The 26,158-nt window shown below is 47.0% G+C and overlaps 1 protein-coding gene across 17 annotated transcripts in view; it reads right to left on the minus strand.

Moving 5' to 3' along the window:
• LOC119965371 (teneurin-2-like) overlaps positions 1-26,158 on the minus strand; it is a 3,273,255-nt gene that overhangs the window by 1,982,600 nt on the left and 1,264,497 nt on the right. For all 17 annotated transcript variants that reach the window (XM_038796070.1, XM_038796068.1, XM_038796065.1 and 14 more), the window contains exon 9: positions 25,385-25,520. The gene's annotated coding sequence lies outside the window, so the exon portion shown is untranslated. The remainder of the gene's footprint in view (positions 1-25,384; positions 25,521-26,158) is intronic.

The raw sequence follows: 26,158 nt of genomic DNA on the forward strand, positions 1-26,158 counted from the left end.
CGGCGCCATCAGGAGAGTGGGGCAGTTGGGGACACTTTTGTCACCATTAAAGTCTGTTGGCCTCAATCATTATGACACCTCTGGCACTTTGTTCAGCAAAGCGGGTGGGTCGAGCACCAATCCCTTGTCCATTTCCCCGGTTATGGGGGTCCTGGTCTCCTCCTCCTCCAAAGGGCGCTCAGGCACCCATCTCCCCCACCGAGCCCAGTCCAGCCCAGACCCAGGTAGCCACCCCCTGCCTCGCTCCCCCTGCCCTACAGCCAGCCCCCCCCCCCCCAATAGTGGCCCAGCCCGACTGAGGCTGAGCCCCTAAGGTCTTCCGCACTCCCCACTGAGCACCGGGATAGCAGCTGCAGTGCCCCGAGCTCTTTGGCTGTGCGCCATGATGGCTACTCACCTCCTTGGGCCACCGCAGCAGCCATTCTGTGAGGTTAACATTTTTTAAAAGGTATACGACTCGGCGGGACCACTTGCTGAGGAGGAGGTGACATGACTTGATGCCATCAGACTGGGGGTCACCCCTGTTAACTGGATGGAGTTTGGGCTTAAGTGGTGATTATTGGTTTCTTGCCACGCTCATGTGAGATACTGACTTCGCCAAACGGAGATTGCCAATTCGACCACAAACGGATCGGCAGCTGACGGGAGCTCGATATTGGCCTCTCCTGTGATTTAACAGCCTCATTGCGGTTTCGCTTAAGTGCAAAGCAGTCACTAAATTGTGCTGTGAAACTCTGATCCCTGGTTCAAGATGCTCCAGCTTGGGGAAGCAGCATTCCAAATTTATCCAATTACATCTATTCAATTAGATCACCTCTCATTCTTGTAGATTCCAGGGAATATAGTCCCAGCCCACTCAATCTCTCTTCATTGGACAATCCTCTAATCCCATGAATTATTCTACAGAACCTTCATTGTACTCCCTCCAAGGTTAGTATATTGTTCCATATGTAAGGAGACCAAAAGTGGCAGCACGGTAGCATGGTGGTTAGCAAAATTGCTTCACAGCTCCAGGGTCCCAGGTTCGATTCCAGGCTTGGTTCACTGTTTGTGTGGAGTCTGCACGTACTCCCTGTATCTTGGTGGGTTTCCTCCGGGTGCTCCGGTTTCCTCCCACAGTCCAAAGATGTGCAGGTTAGGTGGATTGGCCATGCTAAATTGCCCTTAGTGTTGGGTGGGGTTACTGGGTTATGGGGATAGGGTGGAGATGTGGGCTTGGGTAGGGTGCTCTTTCAAAGAGCCAGTGCAGACTCGATGGGCCGAATGGCCTCCTTCTGCACTGTAAATTCTATGATTCTATGATTCTTTGAAAAGTGTATACAGTGCTCCAAGTGTGGTCTTACTAAGGTTCCATACAATTACAGGAATACTTTGTCACTCATGTACATTAATCCCTTTAGAATAAAGAATGGTATGTCATTTGATTTCATAATTGCTTGCTATACCTGCATGTTATTTTTATGTGATTCATGTACATGGCCATCCATATTCTTCTGAATGCCAACATTTCCCAGTTTCTCATCACTTAACAAATATTCTGACTTCTCCTTTTCCTTCCAAAGTGTAAAATGTCATACTGCCCCACATTATATTCAATCTGCCATATTCCACTCGCTCAATCTGACAATAGCCCATTGCAGTCTCTTAATGACCTCCTCACAGCTTACTTTCTCACCTAACTTTATGTCATTAGCACTCAGTCCATTCATCTAAGTCATTGATAGAGGTTGTAAAATGCTGATTCATCCTTGCGGTACTCTACTAGTTACATTCTGCCAATCTGAAAGTAACTATGTCAATAATATCCATTAATTAATCTTCAATCTATGCTGATATATTACCCACAATCTCATGACCCCAAGTAATAACGTCTGTGTGACTCATTTCCAAATGTTTTTTGAAATATCCAAAACACACCACATCTATTGGTTCCCCTTGATCTATCTTGCTTGTTCTTCGCCCAAAGGCAGGTGTGACCCACAGTACCACAATCTCCACATGGAAAGGTCAAGGAAGCACATCCCAGGTCAATCCACCCCAGACAAAATGGGAATTGAAACCCAGTCTGTTGGCACCAATCTGATCCAGACCAACCATCCAGTCAACTGACCCTCCCAAGGAGTCCAAGATGCTGTGGCAGCAAACAGTTTTACACACATGTTGTGGGCCTGGAGCTATAGATAATGATTGTAGAGGTTTCAATTTTTTCCATCACATGGCTGAAAATGGATCTTTTCCTCTTTATCACCTGCAATTTTGCATATGTTATTCACAACCTACATTATGGACACACCTTCCGTGACCATCAAGTCCTGGAATCAGACTCAAATCTTGAGTTTCTGGTTCAGAGGGCGTAACACTACCCACTATGCCACAAGACTTTTGAGTGAAAACCTCAAAAAGTGCCAACAGATTTGTTAAACACTGCTTCCTTTTCATATTATGATTCTCTAACTACACTGTTACAACATCTCGAAGATTAGATTCTAGTATTTTCCCTCCTAATGATATTGGACGAACTAAGCTAGAATTTCTGTTTCTCTGGAAGATCAAAACCAATGCATCTATGATCTTTCATATCATCATATATAAGAGCCTACGAATACGAATACGAAACAGTGGTAGGAAAAACAGCAAAAAGGATTATTATTTAAATGATAAAATATAAAAACGTGCTGCTTTGCAGAGGGACTTGGGTGTGCTAGTGCATTTGTCGCAAAAAGTTGGTTTACAGGTGCAACAGGTCATTAAGAAGGCGAATGGAGTTTTGTCTTTCATTGCTAGAGAGATGGAGTTTTAGACTAGGGAGGTTATGTTGCAACCGTATAAGGTGTTAGTGAGGCTACACCTGGAGTATTGTGTTCAGTTTTGGTCTCCTTACCTGAGAAAGGACGTACTGGCGCTGGAGGGTGTGCAGAGGAGATTCACTCGGTTAATCCCAGAGCTGAGGGGGTTGGATTACGAGGAGAGGTTGAGTAGACAGGGACTGTACTCGTTGGAGTTTAAACGGATGGGGGGATCTTATAGAAATATATAAAATTATGAAGGGAACAGATAGGATAGGTAATTTCCACTGGCGGGTGAAAGCAGAACTAGGGAGCATAGCCTCAAAATAAGGGGAAGCAGATTTAGGACTGAGTTTTGGAGGAGCTTCTTCACCCAAAGGGATGTGAATCTATGGAATTCCCTGCCCAGTGAAACAGCTGAGGCTCCTTAATTAAATGTTTTCAAGATAAAGATAAATAGTTTTTTGAAGAATAAAGGAATAAAGGGTTATGGTGATCAGGCGGGAAAGTGGAGCTGAGTCCAGAAAAGATCAGCCATGATCTTATTGAATGGCGGAGCAGGCTCAAAGTGCCAGATGGCCTACTCCTGCTCCTAGTTCATATTTTCATATGAAACCCATGTAAACACGGGGAGAATGAACAGTGACCCAGAGCCGGGATCGAACCTGGGACCTCAGCGCCGTGATGCAGCAGCGCTAACCAATACACCACCATGCTGTCCTGTTTCTCACTATTTACCCTGTCCATACTTCTCAGGATCTTGAATATCAGTACGGTACAGTGGCACAGTGGTTACCACTGGTGCCTCACAGCGCCAGGGACCCAGGTTCAATTCTGACATTGGGTGACTGTCTTTGAGGAGTCTGCCCTTTCTCCCCGTGTCTATGTGGGTTTCCTCTGGGTGCTTCATGTTCCTCTCACAGTCCAAAGATGGCAGGTTAGGTGGATTGGCCATGCTAAATTGCCTCTGGTATCCATAAGGTTAGGTGGGGTTACTGGATTACGGGGATAGGATCAGAGCAAATATGATGGGCCGAATGGCCTCCTTCTGCACTGTAGGAATTCTATGATCTCTATCAACACTTCTCTCAGCCTTCTTTTCTCCAAGCAAAACAGTCTCAACCTTGGCTATTGAACTCAATGGATGATATTTTGTTATGAATCAAGATTTTCTACCCAGATATGTATTGTGCGCATTGCGTATACCTCTCAAAAGGTTTGACAGAACAAAATAATATAGCCACACAAAAGACCATGCAAACATTGAGGGCGAATAGATGCACCCAAGACTTTGGGAAGGGTCTTTGTTCTTGGAGGTCACAGATGAGATATGGTTTACCACATAAAAAAAACAAAACATAATTCTCCTGACTGAGGTGACTGGAAAACCATAAGGAAACACGACTAAGTCCGTGCAATTTTGATAAATGTTACACCCAAGTGCCAAAAGCGGGCATTTTAGTTATGAGATTCAAACCAATAAGAGGTGTTACAGTGGGGCTGTCATGGTTAGATTTATTAATTTTCTGATTATTTCTGCCCAAAAAAATCATTTTGTGTCCACTGGATTTTCCATTCAAAAAGCACTTGGAGAATTCAACCTTAAGACAAAAGAGTGTGAACATGTTAGTGTAGCCATAGCTACAGATGGTCATAACTGCGGAGGGCTTTGAATGCGCCCACAGCAGCAAAACAGCCACAATATCAATATAGGATGCAATAGGCAACAAATTAATGTCTTTTCCTTTCAGCCGCAAGAACAGAGTTTGAATCCAGGAGAAATAGGATGAATATTCACTGCAGTAACTGTGTAGGCTTTTGTTTTCACAATGAGTTTCAAGCAGCTTCCATCCAATTCCTCGCGGGTGTTGAAGCTTCAGCAGCAAGCACATAAATGGCCAATCTTAGACGCTAGACAGTCCTTTGGGAATAAGGTGCAAAAATGCTCAACTGGCACAGTAAGAAGTGCTCTCCTGAGGATTATGATTAGAGCATTCTGTTAGCATAGAGTGGCAAAAAATGTATTCTGCTCCCAGGCATTATGTCTGACCTGCAAGTGCTTGGTTTTGACACAGGGTACCCAAATTAGAAACATTTATTCCACAGCACTAAAGTTTCTCACTTTGTTGAGCACAAAAAATAAAACTTTTTTTAAAAATCTATTTTGCCCAGTGTATTTTGGCAATATTAAAGGTGAGGACTGTGAGTGTTGGGGAATGGATCACGTTTCTTCTCCCTGTCAGAATGAGCCAACAGGTTGACTGTAAAGTTCTCTTTGCTCTGCTCCAATTGCTCTGCCTTGAAAGAGCACACACGATTGCACAAGCCTGACACTTCTCCACACCAGCAACCTTCACACGCTCTTTGAACAAAGCTGCCAAGTTGTGTCACATCATATTATTTTTGTGTTGTGGTTCTGCACCACTAAGAACTGGGTTCAGACTATTACAAACTCGCTTCACATGATGCCATGACAGCAGAAGAGAAACTTTCAGCCCATCATTCTGAACGAGTTTTGATGCCAGATCCCAGTGGTGAAAGGATAGTTCCTAAACCTCAGTCCTTATTTTCAATAGTTTCTGTGCGATGGGCAGAATGCTATGTTGGAGAAAGAAGTGTGGACTTTCCATTAAGGAGGATGGCATAAAGTCAACTCGTGACTGTATTAACTGTTATTTGTCTATAGTTGCGGGAAAATATTGTTATTTCTCTTCAGTTGATACTTGGTGAGTAACTTGGTATAATTTAAACATAGACAATGTTATGTTACTGGCAAATGTCTGTACACAATAGCTTACTGAAGGCTTTATTCAAGCACCAAAATGAAGTGAGATCAGCGGCTAGTGGTATCGGTCTGTCCCATTTTAAAACATGCAGTCTTGCGGCATAATCTTTCAAAGCTGGGATTCCCCAGAGCAGAACACAGAACACAGAACAGTACAGCACAGAACAGGCCCTTCGGCCCTCGATGTTGTGCCGAGCAATGATCACCCTACTCAAACCCACGTATCCACCCTATACCCGTAACCCAACAAGCCCCCTTAACCTTACATTTTAGGACACTACGGGCAATTTAGCATGGCCAATCCACCTAACCCGCACATCTTTGGACTGTAGGAGGAAACCGGAGCACCCGGAGGAAACCCACGCATACACGGGGAGGACGTGCAGACTCCGCACAGACAGTGATCCAGCCGGGAATCGAACCTGGGACCCTGGAGCTGTGAAGCATTTATGCTAACCACCATGCTACCGTGCTTCCCTGTGGATCTGTGATAACATCAAATTCATGGCGAGTAGACATTAGGTTTTGAATTGTTAACTTAGGCACATTGGAGTTATAACTAGCAGGTGATGCACTATCAATTACAACGAGACAAGAGCAGAGAGTAATCGAGGCTTTATTACGCAGAGATGTGGAGCCTCCCGCAGCTGCTGCCGAAATGGCTGCAGCTCGGTGAGCCCACACATTTATACTCCGCCTACTGGGCAGAGCCAGCAGGCAGGGATCTACCCCCATACCTGTAATACAGGTGCCTTACCGTAATACCTTCGTATGCAGTATATAATACAACAGTGGTGACTACCACATTCACCCCCTGTTAAAAAGGAGTCCAGCGGCGCTGGTGGAAACTATTTACATACAGGTTGTTAAAAAAAATATTGAAAGTGTCTACAAATTTAGACGGTCGGGCGCCTTGATCCGTCGTCACGTGTAGAGGATCTGGAGCTTCTGTGCCTTTTGATGTGTTAGGCAGGTTGTTTTGACATTGACTGCAAATGGATGCAGGGAAGCTAGAAACAAACGTCTGACACCGGAGATGATCCAACACTGTTTTATTTAACTTGAACTGCTGTACATATTCAGCTGTGAGTTGACACTCAACTAATCCTACTGGCGACCTCTTACTGGCTCGACCAGACCTACTAGCCACCACATGGCAGTAGTTCCCACTAATTTGTGCGCTCTGACTGTCTCAGTATCTGGGTCCCGAGAGAGCGGGAGTCTTAATGCCCTGTGGGCTTTATAGTGGTGGTGTCCGGTCTGATGATTGGTTGTTCTGTGTTGTGTGTGCATTGGTCATCCTGTGTGTCAAGCACTGCCTGTCTGCATCTCATTATATACATGAGTGGATATTATGACATCTCCCCCCTTTTTTAAAAAAAAATACATTTTGGAACGTGAAGGTATATACATGTCTGACTATTTACAATTGGTGAGTTAATGAACATATGTACATGGGAAGGTGTCTATCATGCAGATACAGAGCAAACGGAACAAAATTTACAAAAGTAAAGTCGATAGGTTCAGTCTTTGAGGCAGGCGATGAATTCTTGTCGATCGCCATAGAGGTGGAGCAGGAGACGCCGGCACTTGGACAGGCGGGATTGCTGGCATTGTGGTGGTGTCGTGGACATGGTGTGGACTCACTGGAGATTCAGGAGCTTGCAGGCTTGAGCACTGAGCAGGGACGCCCTGTCAGGCTGGACAATCTCGAAACGTAAAGTTGCCTTGATTTCCTTGTGAGATACCCCGAGCCGACACGGTCCACTGGCAGCTACGGCATTGCCATTGTAGTCAAGGAGTTGGCAGGCTGGTGGAAGAATGCTTGGTTGGTCACGGATGCTGTCGAGATCTGACTGTGATATGAGGTTCGCAGACGCGCCGGTGTCCAGTTTAAATCGGATGCGAGCCTGGTTGACTGTGAGGATAGCACACCACTCGTCGTCGGGATCCACACTGAGGATCAAAAGGTGTGTTGCAGGTGCAGTGGAGACCAGCACCTGGTTATGATGCCCACCCGATATGGAGAGTTGAGGCAGTCGGCATCGGGTCCATTGGGCTGTCGGGATCAGAATCCTGCATGTCTTGTTGTACCGAGCGGACACTTCTGTGCCGTGTCTGGGATCGCTGGCTGATAATCGGTGGAGTGGACCTGCAGCAGGCCGCGTAATGGCCAGGCTTCTCACACTGTAGGCATTGCCGTCCTTTGGCTGGACATTGGCGCTTTAAATGGGCGGAGCCACAATTCGGACACGTCATAATGCTGACGTCAGCGCGTTCCGTGCGCCAATGCGCATGCACAGTGCGGTCGGCCGACGTACGCACCTGCGCATTAGAGTTTTCGGCCCCGTCGTCCACCCGGTCGTGGCGCGCATGCGTTGGGACCCGGGAATAGCGCGCGAAACGGCCACTCTCCTCGATACTCAGGCTTTGCATTTTTGCAATGGCCTGCACCCATTCTGCCTTATGGGAGGCCAGCTTTGCCGTTTCTGCCGCCCTGATATGGGAGTAACGATCCCTGGCATGCTCATGGTCTACACACGTCTCGATAGCGACGGAGAGAGTGAGCTGTTTGATTTTGAGGAGCTGCTGCCGCGGGGAATCGGAGTGGACCCCGAAAACAATCTGATCCCGGATCATGGAATCAGCCGTCGAGCCATAATTACATGACTGCACCAGGATGCTGAGCTGGGTCAGGAAGGACTGAAAAGGTTCATTATTACCCTGAAGTCTCTGTTGGAAGATGTACTGTTAAAAGCTCTCATTCACTTCAATGTCGCAGTGGCTATTGAATTTTAGCAGGACTGTTTTCAACTTCGTCTTGTCTTCGCCATCGGCAAACGTAAGCGAGTTGTAGATATGGATGGCGTGATCCCCCGCGGTCGAGAGAAATAGCGCGATCTTCCTTGCATCCGATGCCGCCTTGAGGTCGGAAGTCTCGATATACAGGAGGAACAGTTGCTTGAAGAATTTCCCATTGGCGGCGAGGTTGCCGGAGATGCGGAAGAGGCCAAATGTTTTCCATTTCGCTGGATGGCCGCTTGCTGGTCGTTGAAGATTCACTCGAGGTAGGTTCGGCAGGATTAATAGCACTCTGGTACCATGATGTGTTAGGCAGGTTGTTTCAATATTGACTGCAACTGGATGCAGGGAAGCTAGAAACAAACGTCTGACACCGGAGATGATCCAACACTGTTATTTAACTATGAACTGCTGTACATTTTCAGCTGTGGGTTGGCACTCTACTAATCCTACTGACTCGACCAGACTTACTAGCTACCACATGGCAGTAGTGCCCACTAACTTGTGCACTCTGACTGTCTCAGTATCTGGGTCCTGAGAGAGCGGGAGTCTTAATGCCCTGTGGGCTTTATAGTGGTGGTGTCCTGTCTGGTGATTGGTTGTTCTGTGTTGTGTGTTCATTGGTCATCCTGTGTGTCAATCACTGCCTGTCTGGATCTCATTATATACGCGAGTGGATATTATGACACCTCTGAGGGTGGTTCAGTCACAGATCCTATGTGTGCCTCGAAGCAAGCTAGCCAATGTGCAAAGGCTGACTTGGTGTTGTCTGCTTGAGGCTGCAGCTGCAGGCGATCAGGCTTGATGCGGAGGTTCATCGTTTTAAAATCTCTGCGTAATAAATTGATGCACTGTCAATTACGACGAGACGAGAGCAGAGATTAATCAAGGCTTTATTACGCAGAGATGTGGAGCCTCCCGCAGCTGCCGCTGAAATGGCTGCAGCTCGGAGAGCCCACACATTTATACTCCGCCTACTGGGTGGAGCTAGCAGGCAGGGATCTACCCCCATACCTGTAGTACAGGGGCCGTCCCGTAATACCCTGGTATGCAGTATATAATACAACAGTGGTGACTACCACAGCAGGCAACAGTCGGAATTGGGTGCAATTCCAGTTATGCACCCCAATTCAATTTTGCCATTCAATGGTGAGCAATGGAGAATAATGTAAAATGGCATAGAAAGGAATTCCTGGGACTGGGTACGGTACCACCCACAGTGTGATGTAAAGAAATTCATGGCCTGAGTCTAGAGGGCAGTCTGGGACTGAACAGAGACCATAACCCTAACCCTAACCCTAACGTAGGAGCAGAATTAGACCATTCAGCCCATTGAGTCAGCTCTGCCATTCAATCATGGCTGATATGTTTCTCATCCCATTCTCCTGCCTTCTCCCCATAACCCCTGATCCTCCTATTAATCAAGACATGTGTAGAGGCAAGCATGATGACAGCTCCTTCATTCAACCATACACTGTCTAAACATATCTAGTTACTACTACAGTAGTTAACAAACACGAACTGTTAAACTATACAAGACTCAGAATCTCTTCATGAGACCTACCAAACTGCACCACAACATCTTACAACAAGTCATATTGGGTGGGAAGTAAATTCAGTGATCCACCCAATCCCATCTGTTTCCCGCAAGATACCTAGGTTCAAAATTACAACAGAACAGAATAAAACTAGAAAACCCTTGAACAGGTCAGGCAACACCTGCTGAGGGAGAAACAGTTAACATTTCAGGTAGATGACCTTTCATCAGGAGTATGTTAAAATTGCTTTCATCGCGACTGTTGTTTTGAAATCCAAAATGTTTTCTGCTGTAATAGAATTGATTATCTTTGTAACATCGTCTCTGAGGAGTTGAAATATCTAGTTCTTGGGAGGGGCGGGGTCAATATTTGCAAGGGCAGTTTTCTTCAACCCCCGCTCTCACATTGATGAGATGTTTGAAAAGCAACGTCTTACAGCATGACACCAGCCCATCTTCAGAGCTGTTATATGTTTTTGTTCGAGGGAATATGCTTGTGGTTAGTATATATTCAGAATCTGAGAAAAGTTGAAACAGAAGGGACACCATCAGTGTCCCTGCTGATTTCATCTGTGGGAAGTGCACCCAACTCCAGCTCCTCAAAAATTGTTAGGGACCTGGAGCTTGAGCTGGATGAACTTCGGATCATTCGGGAGGCAGAGGGGGTCATAGATAGGAGCTTCAGGGAAGTAGTTAGGGGCAGCACGGTAGCATAGTGGTTAGCATAAATGCTTCACAGCGCCAGGGTCCCAGGTTCGGTTCCCGGCTGGGTCACTGTCTGTGCGGAGTCTGCGCGTCCTCCCCGTGTGTGCGTGGGTTTCCTCCGGGTGCTCCGGTTTCCTCCCACAGTCCAAAGATGTGCAGGTTAGGTGGATTGGCTATGCTAAATTGCCCGTAGTGTCCTAAAAAGTGAGGTTAAGGGGGGGGTTGTTGGGTTACGAGTGTGGGGTGGATGCGTGGGTTTGAGTGGGGTGATCGTTGCTCGGCGCAACATCGAGGACCGAAGGGCCTGTTCTGTGCTGTACTGTTCTATGTTCTAGAAAGACTAAAAGGATTTAGAACATAGAACATAGAACAGAACAGGCCCTTCGGCCCTCGATGTTGTGCCGAGCAATGATCACCCTACTTAAACCCACGTAACCCGTATACCCGTAACCCCCCCATTAACCTTACACTACGGGCAATTTAGCATGGCCAATCCACCTAACCCACACATCTTTGGACTGTGGGAGGAAACCGGAGCACCCGGAGGAAACCCACGCACACACGGGGAGGACGTGCAGACTCCACACAGACAGTGACCCAGCCGGGAATCGAACCTGGGAACCTGGAGCTGTGAAGCATTGATGCTAACCACCATGCTACCGTGAGGCCCCCATTGATTTACTTCATGACAAGTACCTTCTAATCAAACTCTTCCCTTGCACTCGTAGTCAGAGAGCCCATGGCATTATTCGATTTAATGCAGTCTGGTTTTTCCGGTATCCTAGCCAATATTTATCTCTCAACCGACATCTCTTAAAAAACAAACAGATTATCTGGAATTTATTTCATTCGTGTTTCTGTAAGCTTGCTGTTTGGAAATTGATTGCTGTGGATCCTACCCGGCACCAGTGATTACACTTTTTAAAGTACTTGATTGTTTGGAAAGCACTTTGGGACATCACAAGATTATAAAAGGAACTGCATCTTTCTCTCAACAATCTTTACCAAATGCAATATTCACTGGAATACTCCAGCGGAAAACAATGAATTTTTGTGACCAAGTTTCTCCTCCCCTCCAAAACAAACTAACTTTATACCCCTAATTTTCCTTTAAAATTATTTTTTGTTTGCACACAGCGAGTACTGGCCAATCAGTGAATTGAAGAAGTAGCTGAGGTAACATCAGCATGTCAGGATTATATTAACATCGAGTGAATTGGCTACAATCCGTAACTGTGCCAACCCAGCACTGATTGGATGCTATTTCTCTGGCTGAGTTCAATAAGTAGAACATATCAATACATGGTGGGATGTATCGCCAGAGTAGGGAATGCTATATCTGCCACCAAGAAGCAGAGGTGGCATCAAAGCTGATCCAAAATAATGGGGGATTATTTTCAGCCCGCGTTCACCATCAGAGAGAACGGCTACATGGGTGGAAAATACGCCGAGAATCGTATTTCCCGATTCTTGCCAGCGAGATTGCATTTCCTGATTTTCCATGCTCCCCGCCGGTGATGTTTCGAGGTGCACACTCACAAAGGGCAAGAATCTCATTTTAATTGTTTCGCATACATTTCCATCTAATTATCAATTTCTGCTGCTACATGATCCCTCCTCACAGAATATTCATACCTCGCCGATGTGACGTCACGTTGGTGACGTTTGCGACAACTATTTGAAGACGTGACTCAGTTGAGAGTATTCCCAATGCCATTAAGGTGGGAACCTGCAGGCATAGGGAGGGTGGGGGGAGGGGGAGTGCAGGCAGTGAGGGGGAAAACACCAGTGATACATCTGCAGCGGGCAGTGGTTATTGGCCATGGTGTGGGAGACAGTCCCTGATGATTGTGCTTGTTGGGGGGGGGGGGGTGGACGGAAAGAAAGAGCCCCCGAGGCCTCCAGGTTGGCAAGTTGGGAGGATGGGTTCAACTTCACTTATGATCAGGGTACCCAGTAAATATGGTGCCCCGATCTCTGTGAAGCTGGTCTTGCCAGCTCAATCAGGCCCTGTCCTGAAGGCGAACATCCCGCATTTTCTCTGAGCACCTGAAAATCTGGCCTAAAAACTCACTGTGTAGCTGGAGAGCTACACGCTGGTCCTACACACCAGTTTTCAGTCAGAGCTTGACACTTTGAAAAGATATGGAAAAATTCCGATCAATGAGACATAAATAAAATTCCAAAAAGTTTAAAAAAAATAATATTCTAGAATGGCTCATCTAATCTGTATTTCACAATGCGATTCCTGTCTGTAACTCACTTCTAAGCATCTATTATTCAATACATAAATCCATACAATGTCTTGATTCGACAAGCCTGCAATTGATTGATTGATTGATTGATATCTATTGTCACATGTACCAAAGTATTTTTCTGTGGCAAAGGAAACGTACACAGTACGGACTGAGTCGACAAAAGAATAATCGACAGTGTACATTGACAAATGGTACATGAACAAATAATGATTGGTTACAGTGCGGAACAAGGGCCAAACAAAGAAATACATGAGCAAGAGCAGCATAGGGCATCATGAATGGTGTTCTTACAGGGAACAGATCAGTCCAAGGGAGAGTTGTTGAGGAGTCTAGTAGATGTGGGGAAGAAGCTGTTCCTATATCTGGATGTGCGGGTCTTCAGACGTCTGTATCTTCTGCCTGATGGAAAGGCCTGGAAGACGGCAAAGCCTGGGTGGGAGGGGTCACTGACAATGTTGTCTGCTTTCCTGAGACAGCGGGACATGTAGACAGAATCAATGGGAGGGTGGCAAGAATGTGTAATGCGCTGGGCTGAGTTCACCACACTCTACAGTTTCTTGCGATTTGGGGCCGAGCAGCTGTGATGCAGCCGGATAGGATGCTCTCTATGGCACATCTGTAGAAGTTTGAGCGAGTCGATGCAAACATGCCAAATTTGTTCAGGAAGTAGAGACGTTGTTGGGCTTTCTTGACTGTTGCATCAACGTGAGTGGACAAAGTTTCTGTTGTGTGTATTAGATTGCAGCCTCTGCCACATTCCATTGTACCACATAGTTGGACCCCGCAACAACGTTATATTCTGAACTTATTGTCATCTTAATTCATTATACATACTATATTAAATTAAGTGCTGTAGTTCCCTCCCAGACTTCCATTATTCTCAATGGCTTGAATTTTCATCTTCAAGGTGGACAGGGCAAGTCGAGAAAATTCCTGGCTCGGCCCACCCACTTTAAAGGGAAGTGCCCGCAAAGGCAGGATCTTCATTGCTGGGGACCAGGGGCGGGATTCTCCCCTACCCGGCAGGACGGGGAGTCCTGGCGTAGGGGAGTGGCGCCAACCACTCCGGGGTCGGGCCTCCCCAAAGGTGCGGTATTCTCCGCACCTTTGAGGGCTAGGCCCGCTCCGGAGCGGTTGGCACCACGCCGACTGGCGCAAAAACCGGCGGCAGCAGCCTTTCAGGCCCGCCGCCCGGCAGCGGGGCTGGCCGAAAGGCTTTCGCCAGTTCGCGCATGCGCCAGCGGTGACGTCAGCAGCCAGCTGCCGCTGACGTCACCACCACCGCATGCGCACTGTGGTTTTCTCTTCCGCTTCCGCCATGGCGGAGGCCGTGGCGGCGGCGGAGGAGAAAGAGTGCCCCCAGGGCACTGGCCCGCACCCTGATCGGGTGGCCCCAATCGTGGGCCTGGCCACCGTGGGGGCACCCCCTGGGGTCCGATCGCCCCGCGGCCCCCCCCCCCAGGACCCCGGGGGCCCGGTCGCGCCGCCGATCCCGCTGCCACCAGAGGTGGTTCAAACTTCGGCGGCGGGAGAGGCCTACCCAGCGGCAGGACTTCGGCCCATCGCGGGACGGAGAATCGCCGCAGGGGCCTCGCCGATCGGAGTGGCGTGATTCCCGCCCCACCTCTTCCTGGGTGCGGGGGCAGGATTTTCTGCGGCCCCAGGCGATTCTCCGACCCTGCTGGGGGTCGGAGAATTTCGCCCCAGGTGTGAATGGGAACCATGCTAGGGCGATCTGGGAAGAGGACATGGGCCAAATGCAGACAATTGGGACTAGCTTAGTGGTAAAAACTGGGTAGCATGGACAAGTTAGGTCAAAGGGCCTGTTTTCATGCTGTAGACCTCTGTGACTCTATTACTCTAAATGTGGAGGTAGCCGCAAGGAGCTGCTGGGTGCAAAGACGGGCTGCTTCAATGGCCGACCTTGGTACTATTGGCCTTTGTCCCTGTGAAAAATAAATAAGAAAGGCTACCTATCCCTCATCCTTCACACCCCTTCATCATCCAATTACTCGCAAGGTCAACTCATGCTCCCCACCTACTCCCTATGTCTCCTCAAGTTCCCTCTCGCAAGTTCTGCCCTTTCACCCACCCCCTTAAGCCCCTCATGCCCCCATGCCATAATCAGGCACTCCGTGCCCATTTATCCATGTATACTTTCTAGAACATAACAAGGCTGGACCTGGAACCCAGATAGCTATTACAACATGAGAACACCTGTGCCCCAGAGGAAACATTGTTTGATTGACAGCTTAGGCTCCCTGATCTCTGCGGTCAATTTCACAATATTTGTTGAATGCATTCTAGGATTTGTGGTTTGTGTTTTTGAAACTTGAAACGGTCTGGATGATTGACACTTTTATTAGCTTGCAAATCAGACTTATTTTCAAACATAGTAGAAAATCAGTGGATTAGATTTTTTCAAAGTTTATTATACACATGCCATAATACACTATGCTGTATATTAGGTGTAGAATGTGTCAATGCCCATGCAACTACCAGAGTGTGTCACAGGGGACATGAGAGGGAACCTGCAGAATTTACCTTTTAAAAGGTTGCCTCATCCACATTCGGGGAACTGTGAACCACGACTCTTTAAAAATCTGGCCCAACTCCATGAAAGTTGTGGAGGGGTAGAACATGCCTACCTCCGCAATGGAGCCAGCCAGGTCATGAGAGCCAGATGCAGGCTTTAGACAGGAACCTGCTTGCACCCTTGAAAATCACAGCCCGGGAGTGGGTTCAGGAATTCTGGAATCGTTATCCATCTGCCATTTTAAAGGGCTCCCATACCAAACTGACTGGGTGAAAATCCAGGCCAATGCGTCAGATCTAAGAATGATCACTAACTGTGCAAAGGTGAACTTGTGACAAGAGCAATTGCTGAGAAAAATATTGTTTTATTGTCCTTGGAAGTGAGCCAGCTTCCATCAAGAGTCAGCTAATTTTGTTCTTTTTTTCCTTCTCGTGACAGATAGTCTAATGTCTGCAATCCAAGATATTGCACACATCTGTTCTTTTGGCCACAGCCGTAAATAATTGACCAATGAGCAACTGCATTAGAGGTAAGTGAGTCTTTCTAACAGTCCATATCTCACAAAGACTGATGTGGAACAGACGAACCAAGCAAGCAGCTCACACATGATTCCGCATTAAATCCATACCGTATTTTTACTGTGCCAAGTGGAGCAAAGGGGATAGATTGAAGGTAGCAGCAATTGGGGAAGAAAACCTAGTATTATTTATAGATGATTCAGTCTTCAAATAGAAATTTTCCACCTGCCTGCCAACAGTTGCAGACCCATGGGTTTAATTTTCCTCAGAATTTTCATCCCCACTCTCTCCCAAATGCTGCTCAGCATTTATAATTTGACACAGGATAGCTGTGCACATAGGTAGATATTGATTTTACACAAGCAAGTATTGCTGAGTCATGGGAAAACTGGGTAGAGGCTGCTGAATAAATATTTTTTTCTGCATGGTTGAAGAAAACTCCTTCAAGGTGAGGCAGCTGAAGACATACCAACAGCACGGTTAAGATTGAGAAATGGTCCCGTCGCATTACTGTAAGGGAAGAGAGACGTTAAATTTAACTTTTCCAATTCATTCCTAACTTAATGATGACGCAGATGTCCTTTTCTCCTTAGAATATTACACAGTGACATGCTGAGCAGCTGAAAATGGTCTATGCTTGTCATGCAAAATGGGCTGGTCGTGAAACGGCAGCTATTTTTTTGCCCCATTCAAATATTCTCTTTATTGGAGTTCATCGGATGATAGTTTGAAGGCCTTCATCTTAGTCTCACTCTTGCTTTTACTTGCTCAAAAGTTAAAGATTTTGGCAATATTTTCCAAGTCAATGCAAACTAAGAACTGGTGCAATGCGTAACTGGTTGTTGATTTCCATGATCCTGCTTTCCACTACTGATGTAGACCAATTACATCCCCTTGATGCTGAACTATTGGCTTCCGAAAAGGAAGATCAATTTCTTAATTGGGTGGTAATCATCGTCTGGATGTTTAAGGCTTTGATATTCTGCTACATTCGAGGAAATTGCTCACTTCCAAGACATTGAAATGACTCCTTCCTCCGCCCTTACCCCCAAACGTAACAGCTGCCTATTTTGGATGCTTGGCCCTTCTATGGGAACGAGATTGTGCAATCAAAATCCCTGGATTTGCGGCTGATGTTGCCTCGCCATGGAGGAACAGTTTATACATTTCTACCACTCACGGGGTTACAAGTGGAACAGGTTGTCAGAGAATTACTTATGCGGAGACATGGTTATATAACCCACATTTTATTGGATACATTTGCTTCACATTGGTTTAATTTAAATGCCAGAATTTGCTGAACCATACCAAAGACTGAGTCCAACTAGACAAAGCCAGCATTTACAGCATCAGCAGTAAATGGAATTTGCGGTAGGTAATTTAAACAATGACCAGTGGTTGAGTGAACATTAAAAGGACAGGTAGAGAAAGGAAATAACAGCAGAGGATAAATCTGCTGCAGTTTAACAGACTGTGTAGAGTTTGGGTTTTGTGCCAAACTAAATTACAGCGGCACAGATTTCAGAAAGCCAGTTAGGATGAAGCATCCATTCCAGGGAAAATAGTCAAATGCTGTGTGGAAATGTGGCGTGATACAAACATGCAAAAAAGCTGCCCATTCAGACATATGTGACCTCCACGCATCGTCATCAAAGCCCCCACCTCTTGTCATGCAATCTCCGAGAAGTGATATAAAAATAAATGAGAGATTAAAAAACTTGGCACCAATTTAGGGGAACATTCTGGGAAGCTCATCTCATCCCTTGAAAGCAACCAAGTGGATATCATAATGACCAATGTGATGAGTTTCAGTTAATCCATCCACTTTCTACAACTTGGGATGTCAGGAAAACTCATCCTTTTAATCTCATTTTAAGTCAATCTGATCTAACTCTCTTTTCTTATTTTCTGGTGATGTTCTCTAGTCCTCTGTTCCTTAACTGGCTCAACAGCCCCAAAATAATTTATTTCCCTCAAAGTTTATGTCCTTGATATTAACTCTTGCACAACAGGCAGGAGAGGTTGCATGTCCATTGCCACTTTTTCACAGGTGAATAGTGTGCTTTTATAGTGACCTGCTTAGAGTCGTGGTCCTTTATTAATATATTTAAATCAAACTCACGCAGTGCAATGAAGAGGCTGATTTACATTTGAATATTGCTGTCTGCAATTCCCAGGGCTTGGAAAACCTGTGCAAAGATGTATCAATATTTCAAATAATACTGTGGAATATTGTGAAGCAGGTTGTGGGGGCTGTGCTTGTATGTTTGTGTGGTGTGTGACTAAGTTAACAGAATTAAAGACAGTCAGACAGCAAGGTTTAAATCATCATGGTTTAGATGCAAAAGCAGGCATTTTGAAGTGAAGAGGAGGAAGCTAAAAGGAATAAGTAAACAACATGGATGGAAATTTGCACAAGGGGAGATAAAGATATTTTGGTTGAGCTTACTTGTTGAAAGGGTTAAAACAGACACAGACCATCAATTAATCAAGCAATGTTATTACGTTTATTTTTTCAGAAATAGTGGCCATAATGACAACATGAAATATTTTATATATTCTGGGAAAGATTCCTTTGTGGCCACCTAAAATGGCCTCTCACGAAGAACGCTGGGAAAAATGGTCACAGTCAGGCTGCAGCCTGCAGATACACAAAAGCTGCAGCTCAGACATTTTTAACAGCCCAGGAAAAAGACCATCTCCAGGCATCCCAGGAACAATAGAACTATCCTGTCAATCACATTTTTTGTGAGACAAAGCAGCACCGAAGACCCTGTCCCCAACACTTCCAGGCATGGCCACTGAGGCCAAAATCGATGTGGCAGCCCCTGATTGGACTTGATCGATCAGGGTGCTGAACAATGATCGACAATGACCCAGACACCAATCTCAAAAGAGCATGAAAATCCAAGCAGTTTATAAAGATTCTGTCTCACCTTAGAAGCTCTCTCTCGACTGCAACTTTCAGCAGCCAACAACAGTGAACCCTTCACCAGCCCAGAAGAAGGCCATCCAAACCTTCCGCAGAGGGACCAGAGCCGAGGACACAGACAACCAGCAACAGATATCCAGTACTGCCAGACTGCAAGATTACAGATAAGGCCTTTTCTGCTCTGTACTTGCCAGTCACCTGGAAGTTAAGTGAAGGTCATTTAGTGTATTAGTTTAGAGCCCAATTTGCATGTGTATGTGATTGATTAATATTAAACTTGTGTGCTTGTTAATAAATAATTATTGTATTAATTGACTTGTATGATCATTTGTCCATCGTATACGGGTTAAATACACACTGTGGTTTAGAAGGTACAACACCTTCCAAGGAAAAGTTAAGAACAATGAGTTTCAAGATGAAAGAGAAAGAACATATTTAAGGAACAATTGAAAACTGTGTTAGAGAAGAGGCTATGGTGACATCTTGCGTGCTGTGTTTGGACAGATTTGTGAAGTAAACAACCTCTCGCCAGCACCAGAGAAGTGTATGTTTGTTCCAAAAAGCAAGATTTTGTTCCGTGCAATGGATTTCCATTGTCAAGTGAGAAGGAGAGATACGCCCTGTTAAATACCATCTTTATGACAGCAGTGGGTGCCTTGTAGTAATATTACTGGGATATTTAGAGATTAAAAATCTATAGGGACTGTTTCCTGGAAAAGGAGGGTTTATTTTTGAATCTAGCGAAGTAGAAATCTTTTGGGAAATGTTGTGAGACTAAATTTAACTGTGTCACTGTAATCTTGTGTATTTAAGTTTTATTTTGTTAATGTATGTAATGAACTCCAATTGGCTTTATTGGTTGGTGAATTGGCGTATGAGCTCCCTCAATGATAGCTCATTGAGGGGGCCCATATAAGCACCTGTATAGGCTTTGTGAGCCAGTCTTAAGTTGACTGGACTGCTAGCAGCACTGTTTGTAGCTGCTCCTGTAATATCATTATTGTAAATAAATATTGGTGTGTTGACGGACTCCTGCCTCCCGTGGGTAACTACAGTGGCGACGAGGTAAACTAAGAATTTTGCGGAGACCAGCTGCCGCACTCGGAGGGTAAGCCTTGCCATTTTAAAAATGCCATTTTTTGGGAGGTTAGAGGCATTCGACCCGGCTATTGAGGACTGGTTCCAGTATGTGGAGAGAATGTGTTACTTCTTCCGGGCAAATGATATACTGACAGACGAAAGGAGACGGCTTATCCTGCTGTTGGCGTGCGGACCCTCAGCTTTCGCCATTATACGTATGCGCCGGACACGAAAACTTTCCAAGAATTAACGGAATTGGTGAAAGAGCACTACGACCCAAAACCACCCCTCATTTTGCGTAGGTACAGATTCTACACAGCGAAGTGGGAAGACAGGGGGTTAGTCATGAATTTCTTGACCAGCCTCAGAAGGCTGGCGGAAAAATGTGAGTTCAGCCCGACGCTAAATGAAATGCTTCGGGACCGGTTAGTGTGTGGTATAAACGACCTCACAATACAGAACCGCCTGTTGGCAGAAACAAAGCTAGACTGCAGGCAGGCGTTACAGCTCACACTGTCCCTAGAAAAGGCAGCAAGTGGGGCGCAGGAACTACAGGGCACGCCAATGGAGGTAGATACCTGTGAGAGGGACTACCACAATGGGTCCTCCTACCAGATAGCCGCTCTCAGGAAAAGCCTGAGGAATAGAGGGAAAAAGGTAAACCCCAGAACTGCCCCCAAGTCTGCCAGGACTAACTGGAGACAGAGGGAAGTACCGGCTGAAGCTTCCCCAACAGAGAAGGATCGTTTCTGGCACCAGACAGAGTCGGGTAACAGCGACAGAAACCTTAGAAGGAGGTGGCAAAAGAGGAATAGCAGGTGGGGACGCAGGGAAGTACACAACCTAGACGCCCATTCTCCTCCGAAGGTGAACAGTTATATAATATTGCAACGAAGAAAGCAGAACCCATTAAGATTACCCCATGGGTGAACGGGCGGCCGACAATAATGGACATAGACACGGGTGCGGCCGTATCAGTAATGGGAGTGCCAGCATTTAGAAAAATCAAAGATGGACTCCAGCCACTAACCCTAACAAAAACATCGACAAAACTAAAAGCCTACACGGGGGAGCCCCTGGAGGTTCTAGGCACGACTCATGTACCAGTGGAATATGAGAAACAATTGCTCAGATTACCGTTGACGATAGTAGAGGGCTCCGGACCGAGCTTAATTGGACGGAACTGGCTGAAAGACCTAAAATTAGATTGGATGATAATTTTCCAGAGTGGAAGCGGCAGTTGAGTGGAGTACTCCAAAAATACCCGGAGGTCTTCCAGGAAGGTTTGGGGGAAATCATAGGCGCCAAAGCAACTTTGCACATGGACCCAGAAGCCCTTCCGAAATTTTGTAAGGCCAGGCCGGTACCTTTTGCATTAAGGAAGAAAGTAGATGACGAAATAGAAAGGTTACGGCGCGACGGCATTATCAGACCAGTACAGTTCTCGGAATGCGCAGCGCCGGTGGTACCAATTTTGAAGCCAGACGGCTTGATACGTCTCTGTGGAGATTTCAAACAGACGGTAAACAAATACGCACTGCTGGACAAATACCCAATCCCGAAAATAGACGACCTATATGCCAAATTGGCAGGTGGGCTTTTGTTCACAAAACTAGACATGAGCCACGCCTACCTGCAGTTAAAACTGGACAAGGACTCCCAGAAGTTCGCTACGATCAACACCCTGAAGGGCCTTTTTCGTTATACTAGGCTACCATTCGGAGTGTCATCAGCCTGCGCTATATTCCAGCGTACGATGGAAAATATTCTGCAGGGACTACCGCAGGTGGCAATTTATTTGGACGATGTCTTAATCACGGGTAGGACAAACAGGGAACACTTAAGGAACCTGGAGGAAGTGCTCAGGTGTTTCGCAAAGGCAGGCATATGGTTAAAAAGGTAAAAATGTGTTTTTCTGGCCCCACAAGTGACGTACCTGGGATATAAAGTAGACGAGTCAGGCTTACACCCATTAGAAGACAGAGTAAGGGCAATAAAAGAAGCCCCAGCTCCCACCACGGTCCAGGAGTTACGATCATTTCTAGGGTTGGTAACCTATTATGGAAAATTTATTGAAAATAGGGCGTCCGTCCTAGAATCCCTACACCAGATACTAAAAAAGGGGCACGAATAGAAATGGTCCGCCCACCAAAACCGAGCATTTAGGGACATTAAGGAACAGCTGTCATCCGAAAATATCCTAGAGCATTATGACCCAAGGAAGGATTGGTGATCACTTGTGAGGCATCCCCCTACGGGGTAGGAGCCGTCTTAGCCCATAGAGGAAGGAATGGGGAAAAACGGCCAATAGCCTATGCTTCGAGGACCTTGGCGATGGCTGAGAGGAAGTACGCCCAAATCTAGAAGGAAGGACTGGCGGTGATATTCGCAGTAAAAAAATTTCACCAGTATCTGTACGGGCGGAAATTCACCACAGTGACGGACCATAAGCCGTTATTAGGGTTATTAAAAGAAGACAAGTCAATACCCCCGATTGCATCAGCTAGAATTCAATGCTGGGCGTTGCTACTGGCGACGTATAGATACGTTCTGGAGCACAGACCGGGCGCGCGAGTAGCAAATGCAGATACTTTGAGCTGACTTCCCCTCCCGGACAATCCGCCACAAATACCAAAAGTAGAGGAGACAGTAATGACTCTAAATTTTTTGGACACCCTGGGCGAAATTCTCCGACCCCCAGCAGGGCCGGAGAATCGCCTGGGGGCGCCTAAAATCCCACCCCCGCCGTGGCAGAGATTCTCCGCCACCCGGGAAGTGGCGGGGGCAGGAATCACGCCACTCCGATCGGAGAGGCCCCTGCGGAGATTCTCCAGCCCGCCGCTGAGAGGCCTCTCCCGCCGCCGAGGTTTAAACCACCTCTGGAACGGCGGGCTCAGCAGCGCGAGCAGGCCCCCGGAGTCCTGGGGGGGGGCAGAGGGCGATCGAACCCCGGGGGTTGCCCCCACGGTGGCCTGGCCCACGATCGGGACCCCCCGCTCAGACTGCGGGCCAGTGCCCTGGCTGCACTATGTTCTTCCGCGTCCGCCATGGCCTCCACCATGGCGGAGGCGGAAGGGAACCCCATATTGCGCATGCGCCGGCAGTGACGTCAGCGGCCAGTTGCCGCTGACATCAATGCCAGCGCATGCGCGGACCGGCGAAAGCCTTTCGGCCAGCCCCGCTGCCGGGGGCGCCGGTTTTTTGCGCCGGTCTTCTGGTCGCAACCGCTCCGGCGCGGGGCTGGCCCCCAAAGGTGGGGATTATTCCCCACCTTTGGGGAGGCGCGACCCCGGAGTGCTTGGCGCCACTCCCCTACTCCGGGACCCTCCGTCACGCCGGGTAAGGGAGAATGCCGCCCCCTACCAGTAGACGCACAACATATTCGGTTGTGGATGCAAGAAGACACAGTTTTAGCCAAGATGAAGCATTTACTGCTAACAGGGGAACTGGAAAGACCAGTGGAGCCCCAGATGCACCCATGCTGGAGCAGAAGGGACCAAATAACCGGAGAAGATGGTATCCTATTATGGGGAGCCCGGGTAATAGTCCTAGCTCAGGGCCGTCAGGCAATCTTAACCGAGTTACATCACGGACACCCAGGGGTGTCTGAAATGAAGATGCTAGCTCGAAGCTACGTTTGGTGGCCAGGTTTGGACACAGACATCGCAGCCTTGGTACGTCGGTGCCAGAAGTGCCAACAGGGGCAAAGAGTGCCACCAGCGGCGCCATTGCACCCGTAGGAATGGCCAGGCAGACCGTGGACCCGCCTACATATTGACCACGCCGGCCATTTCATGGGCTCAATGTTTTTGGTGATAGTGGACGCCCACTCCAAATGGTTGGATGTCCACCGGGTAAATGCGGCAAGCACAGCATCGACAATTGAAAAGCTCAGGGCCTCATTTGCAACACATGGACTTCCGGAGGTATTGGTGTCGGACAACGGAACGGCATTCACAAGTGGGGAATTTGGGAAATTCCTGATGGAAACGGAGTCCGTCACATCAAAACGGCCCCTTACCATCCAACGACCAACGGCCTGGCAGAGAGAGCGGTCCAAACACTTAAAGCGGGACTCAAGAAGCAGCCGGCAGCGTCAATGGACTCAAAGCTCTCCTGCTGGCTGTTTGATTACAGGACCACACCGCATTCGACAATGGGCATACCGCCAGCTGAACTCTTAATGGGAAGGCGGCTACGAACGAGGCTGAGTCTCCTTTTCACAAATTTAACGGAGAAAGTGGAGAAACAACAGGAGGTCCAACGCAGGGGGCATGATAATAGTCGGCAGCAGAGACATTTCCAGGTGGGGGCACCGGTTTGGGTCAAGAATTATGGGAATGGACCAACATGGGTCAAAGGCACGGTAGAGTCCCAAACAGGGCCCATATCCTATGAGGTTTCGATAGGAGGTAAGGTGCTGAAGAAACACCTAGACCAAATAAGGGCAGCGGAACCACACCTGGAGGCATGCGAAGCAGGACCACCTCAAGCTGGGATAGCCCAGACGGAAAGGATACCCACACCCCAGCCCCGAGCAATTTCTCCAGACCCCGTCATCCAGTCGTCAGAGTCGGAGATGGACACGTTCGACGAGGCCGCCGCGACACCTCTCCCCAAGGAGGAGGAAGAACAACTTCCAAGGAGGTCGTCAAGGAAAAGACAGGCACCTATAAGGTCCGGCCCACTTCGGAGAACGACCCAGCGGCCGACACAGAGGTGACAGACCCAGACATGAGGAGCAGGAAGAAGCTCAGAGGAATGCCAGCTGGCAGGAATTCCTCGGACCTTTCGGGGGGGGGGGTGTAATGAACTCCAATTGGCTTTATTGGTTGGCCAATTGGAGTATGAGCTCCCTCAATGATAGCTCATTGAAGGGGCCCATATAAGCGCCTGTATAGGCTTTGTGAGCCAGTCTTAAGTTGACTGGACTGCTAGCAGCACTGTTTGTAACTGCTCCTGTAATATCGTTATTGTAAATAAATATTGGTGTGGTGACGGACTCCTGCCTCCCGTGGTTTACTACAATATATGTTTTAATTAGTAGCAACAAATACAGACGAAGAACATTTGTAAAATTGAGATCAAGTCCTCTGCATTTATTATTGATTGGTTTGCTGCCTAGAAGATTAAATGATTTTATTTTTCCAGAGGTGATATTATGGAGGCATCTCTCCTCAATATCTACAGATTTCACCCATTCCTGAACTAATACGTGACTTCGATTGACAACGAGCACAGATCCTACAGCAATGTTGAGCAACACAAGCTACAGCCTGAGCGACACAACTAACTTCCATCAAAAGTACAAAAATTATCCCGTCAAGGTTGACAAATTACACAGTAGCCTGTAGCAAGGCAGCACAACCACCAACTCTTCAAACCGTTCTCTATGCTCAATCAACAATGTGACATACATTTGGCTAATTTAAGGCAGGTCATTACCTGTGGGTGTGTTTGTCCTTCAGTGCTGAAAGCAAGATGGATATCCCTTCATGCATGAAAAGTCATGGAAAATGGTCAACCTTCGATCGTCACAGTCTTCTTCCTTCGTACTTACATTGGCCTCAAATCAATTGACCTGTAACATGTAAAAGGACAAGGTGACTAAGAAAATAGGCCTAAAATGCAAGTAAACATTCTTCAGCACAACAGCAAGAAATGACACCAAGGTATGAAAAATATACGTAAGGGAAACGTATTTGTTCCTTTTGCTTTTGTGGCGATGCTCTGATGGACTCGGCAATACAATATTGTTGCTCTAGCTTTTCAATCTTCTGTTTAACTCTGAGACCAAATTTCCTGCTTGGTGTGACCATTCGGAAATGTTCCAACAGCACAAACACAACAGCAGATAATCGTATGAATTGCTCATCTTTTCCTGGTGGGCAATAAATAAGCTTGAAAAGGTTGGTCACATACGTCACCTGAATGTCAAACCTTGCCAAAGACATAACTGACTTCTTTGTTTCTCAGCCATATAAACTGGTTGAAAGGAAAGAGAAACAACCACAATGTCTATTGCCACCTTGCTGCTGAGTTTCCGGTTCCTTCCAGAATGGCCATCTTGTACTAGTTAACCATTGATTCAGATTTTATGGTTGCTTTAAAACACCGATTATATTGTGGCTCAAATTATGTGTCAACATGAAGTTAAACACATGGAAAAGGGCAACAGTGATAACTGCAGTATGAGAGTCTGGCACATATAGGGTTAAC

The sequence above is a fragment of the Scyliorhinus canicula genome, chromosome 4 (assembly GCF_902713615.1).
Source record: "Scyliorhinus canicula chromosome 4, sScyCan1.1, whole genome shotgun sequence".
In the NCBI taxonomy this organism is placed as follows: domain Eukaryota; kingdom Metazoa; phylum Chordata; class Chondrichthyes; order Carcharhiniformes; family Scyliorhinidae; genus Scyliorhinus; species Scyliorhinus canicula.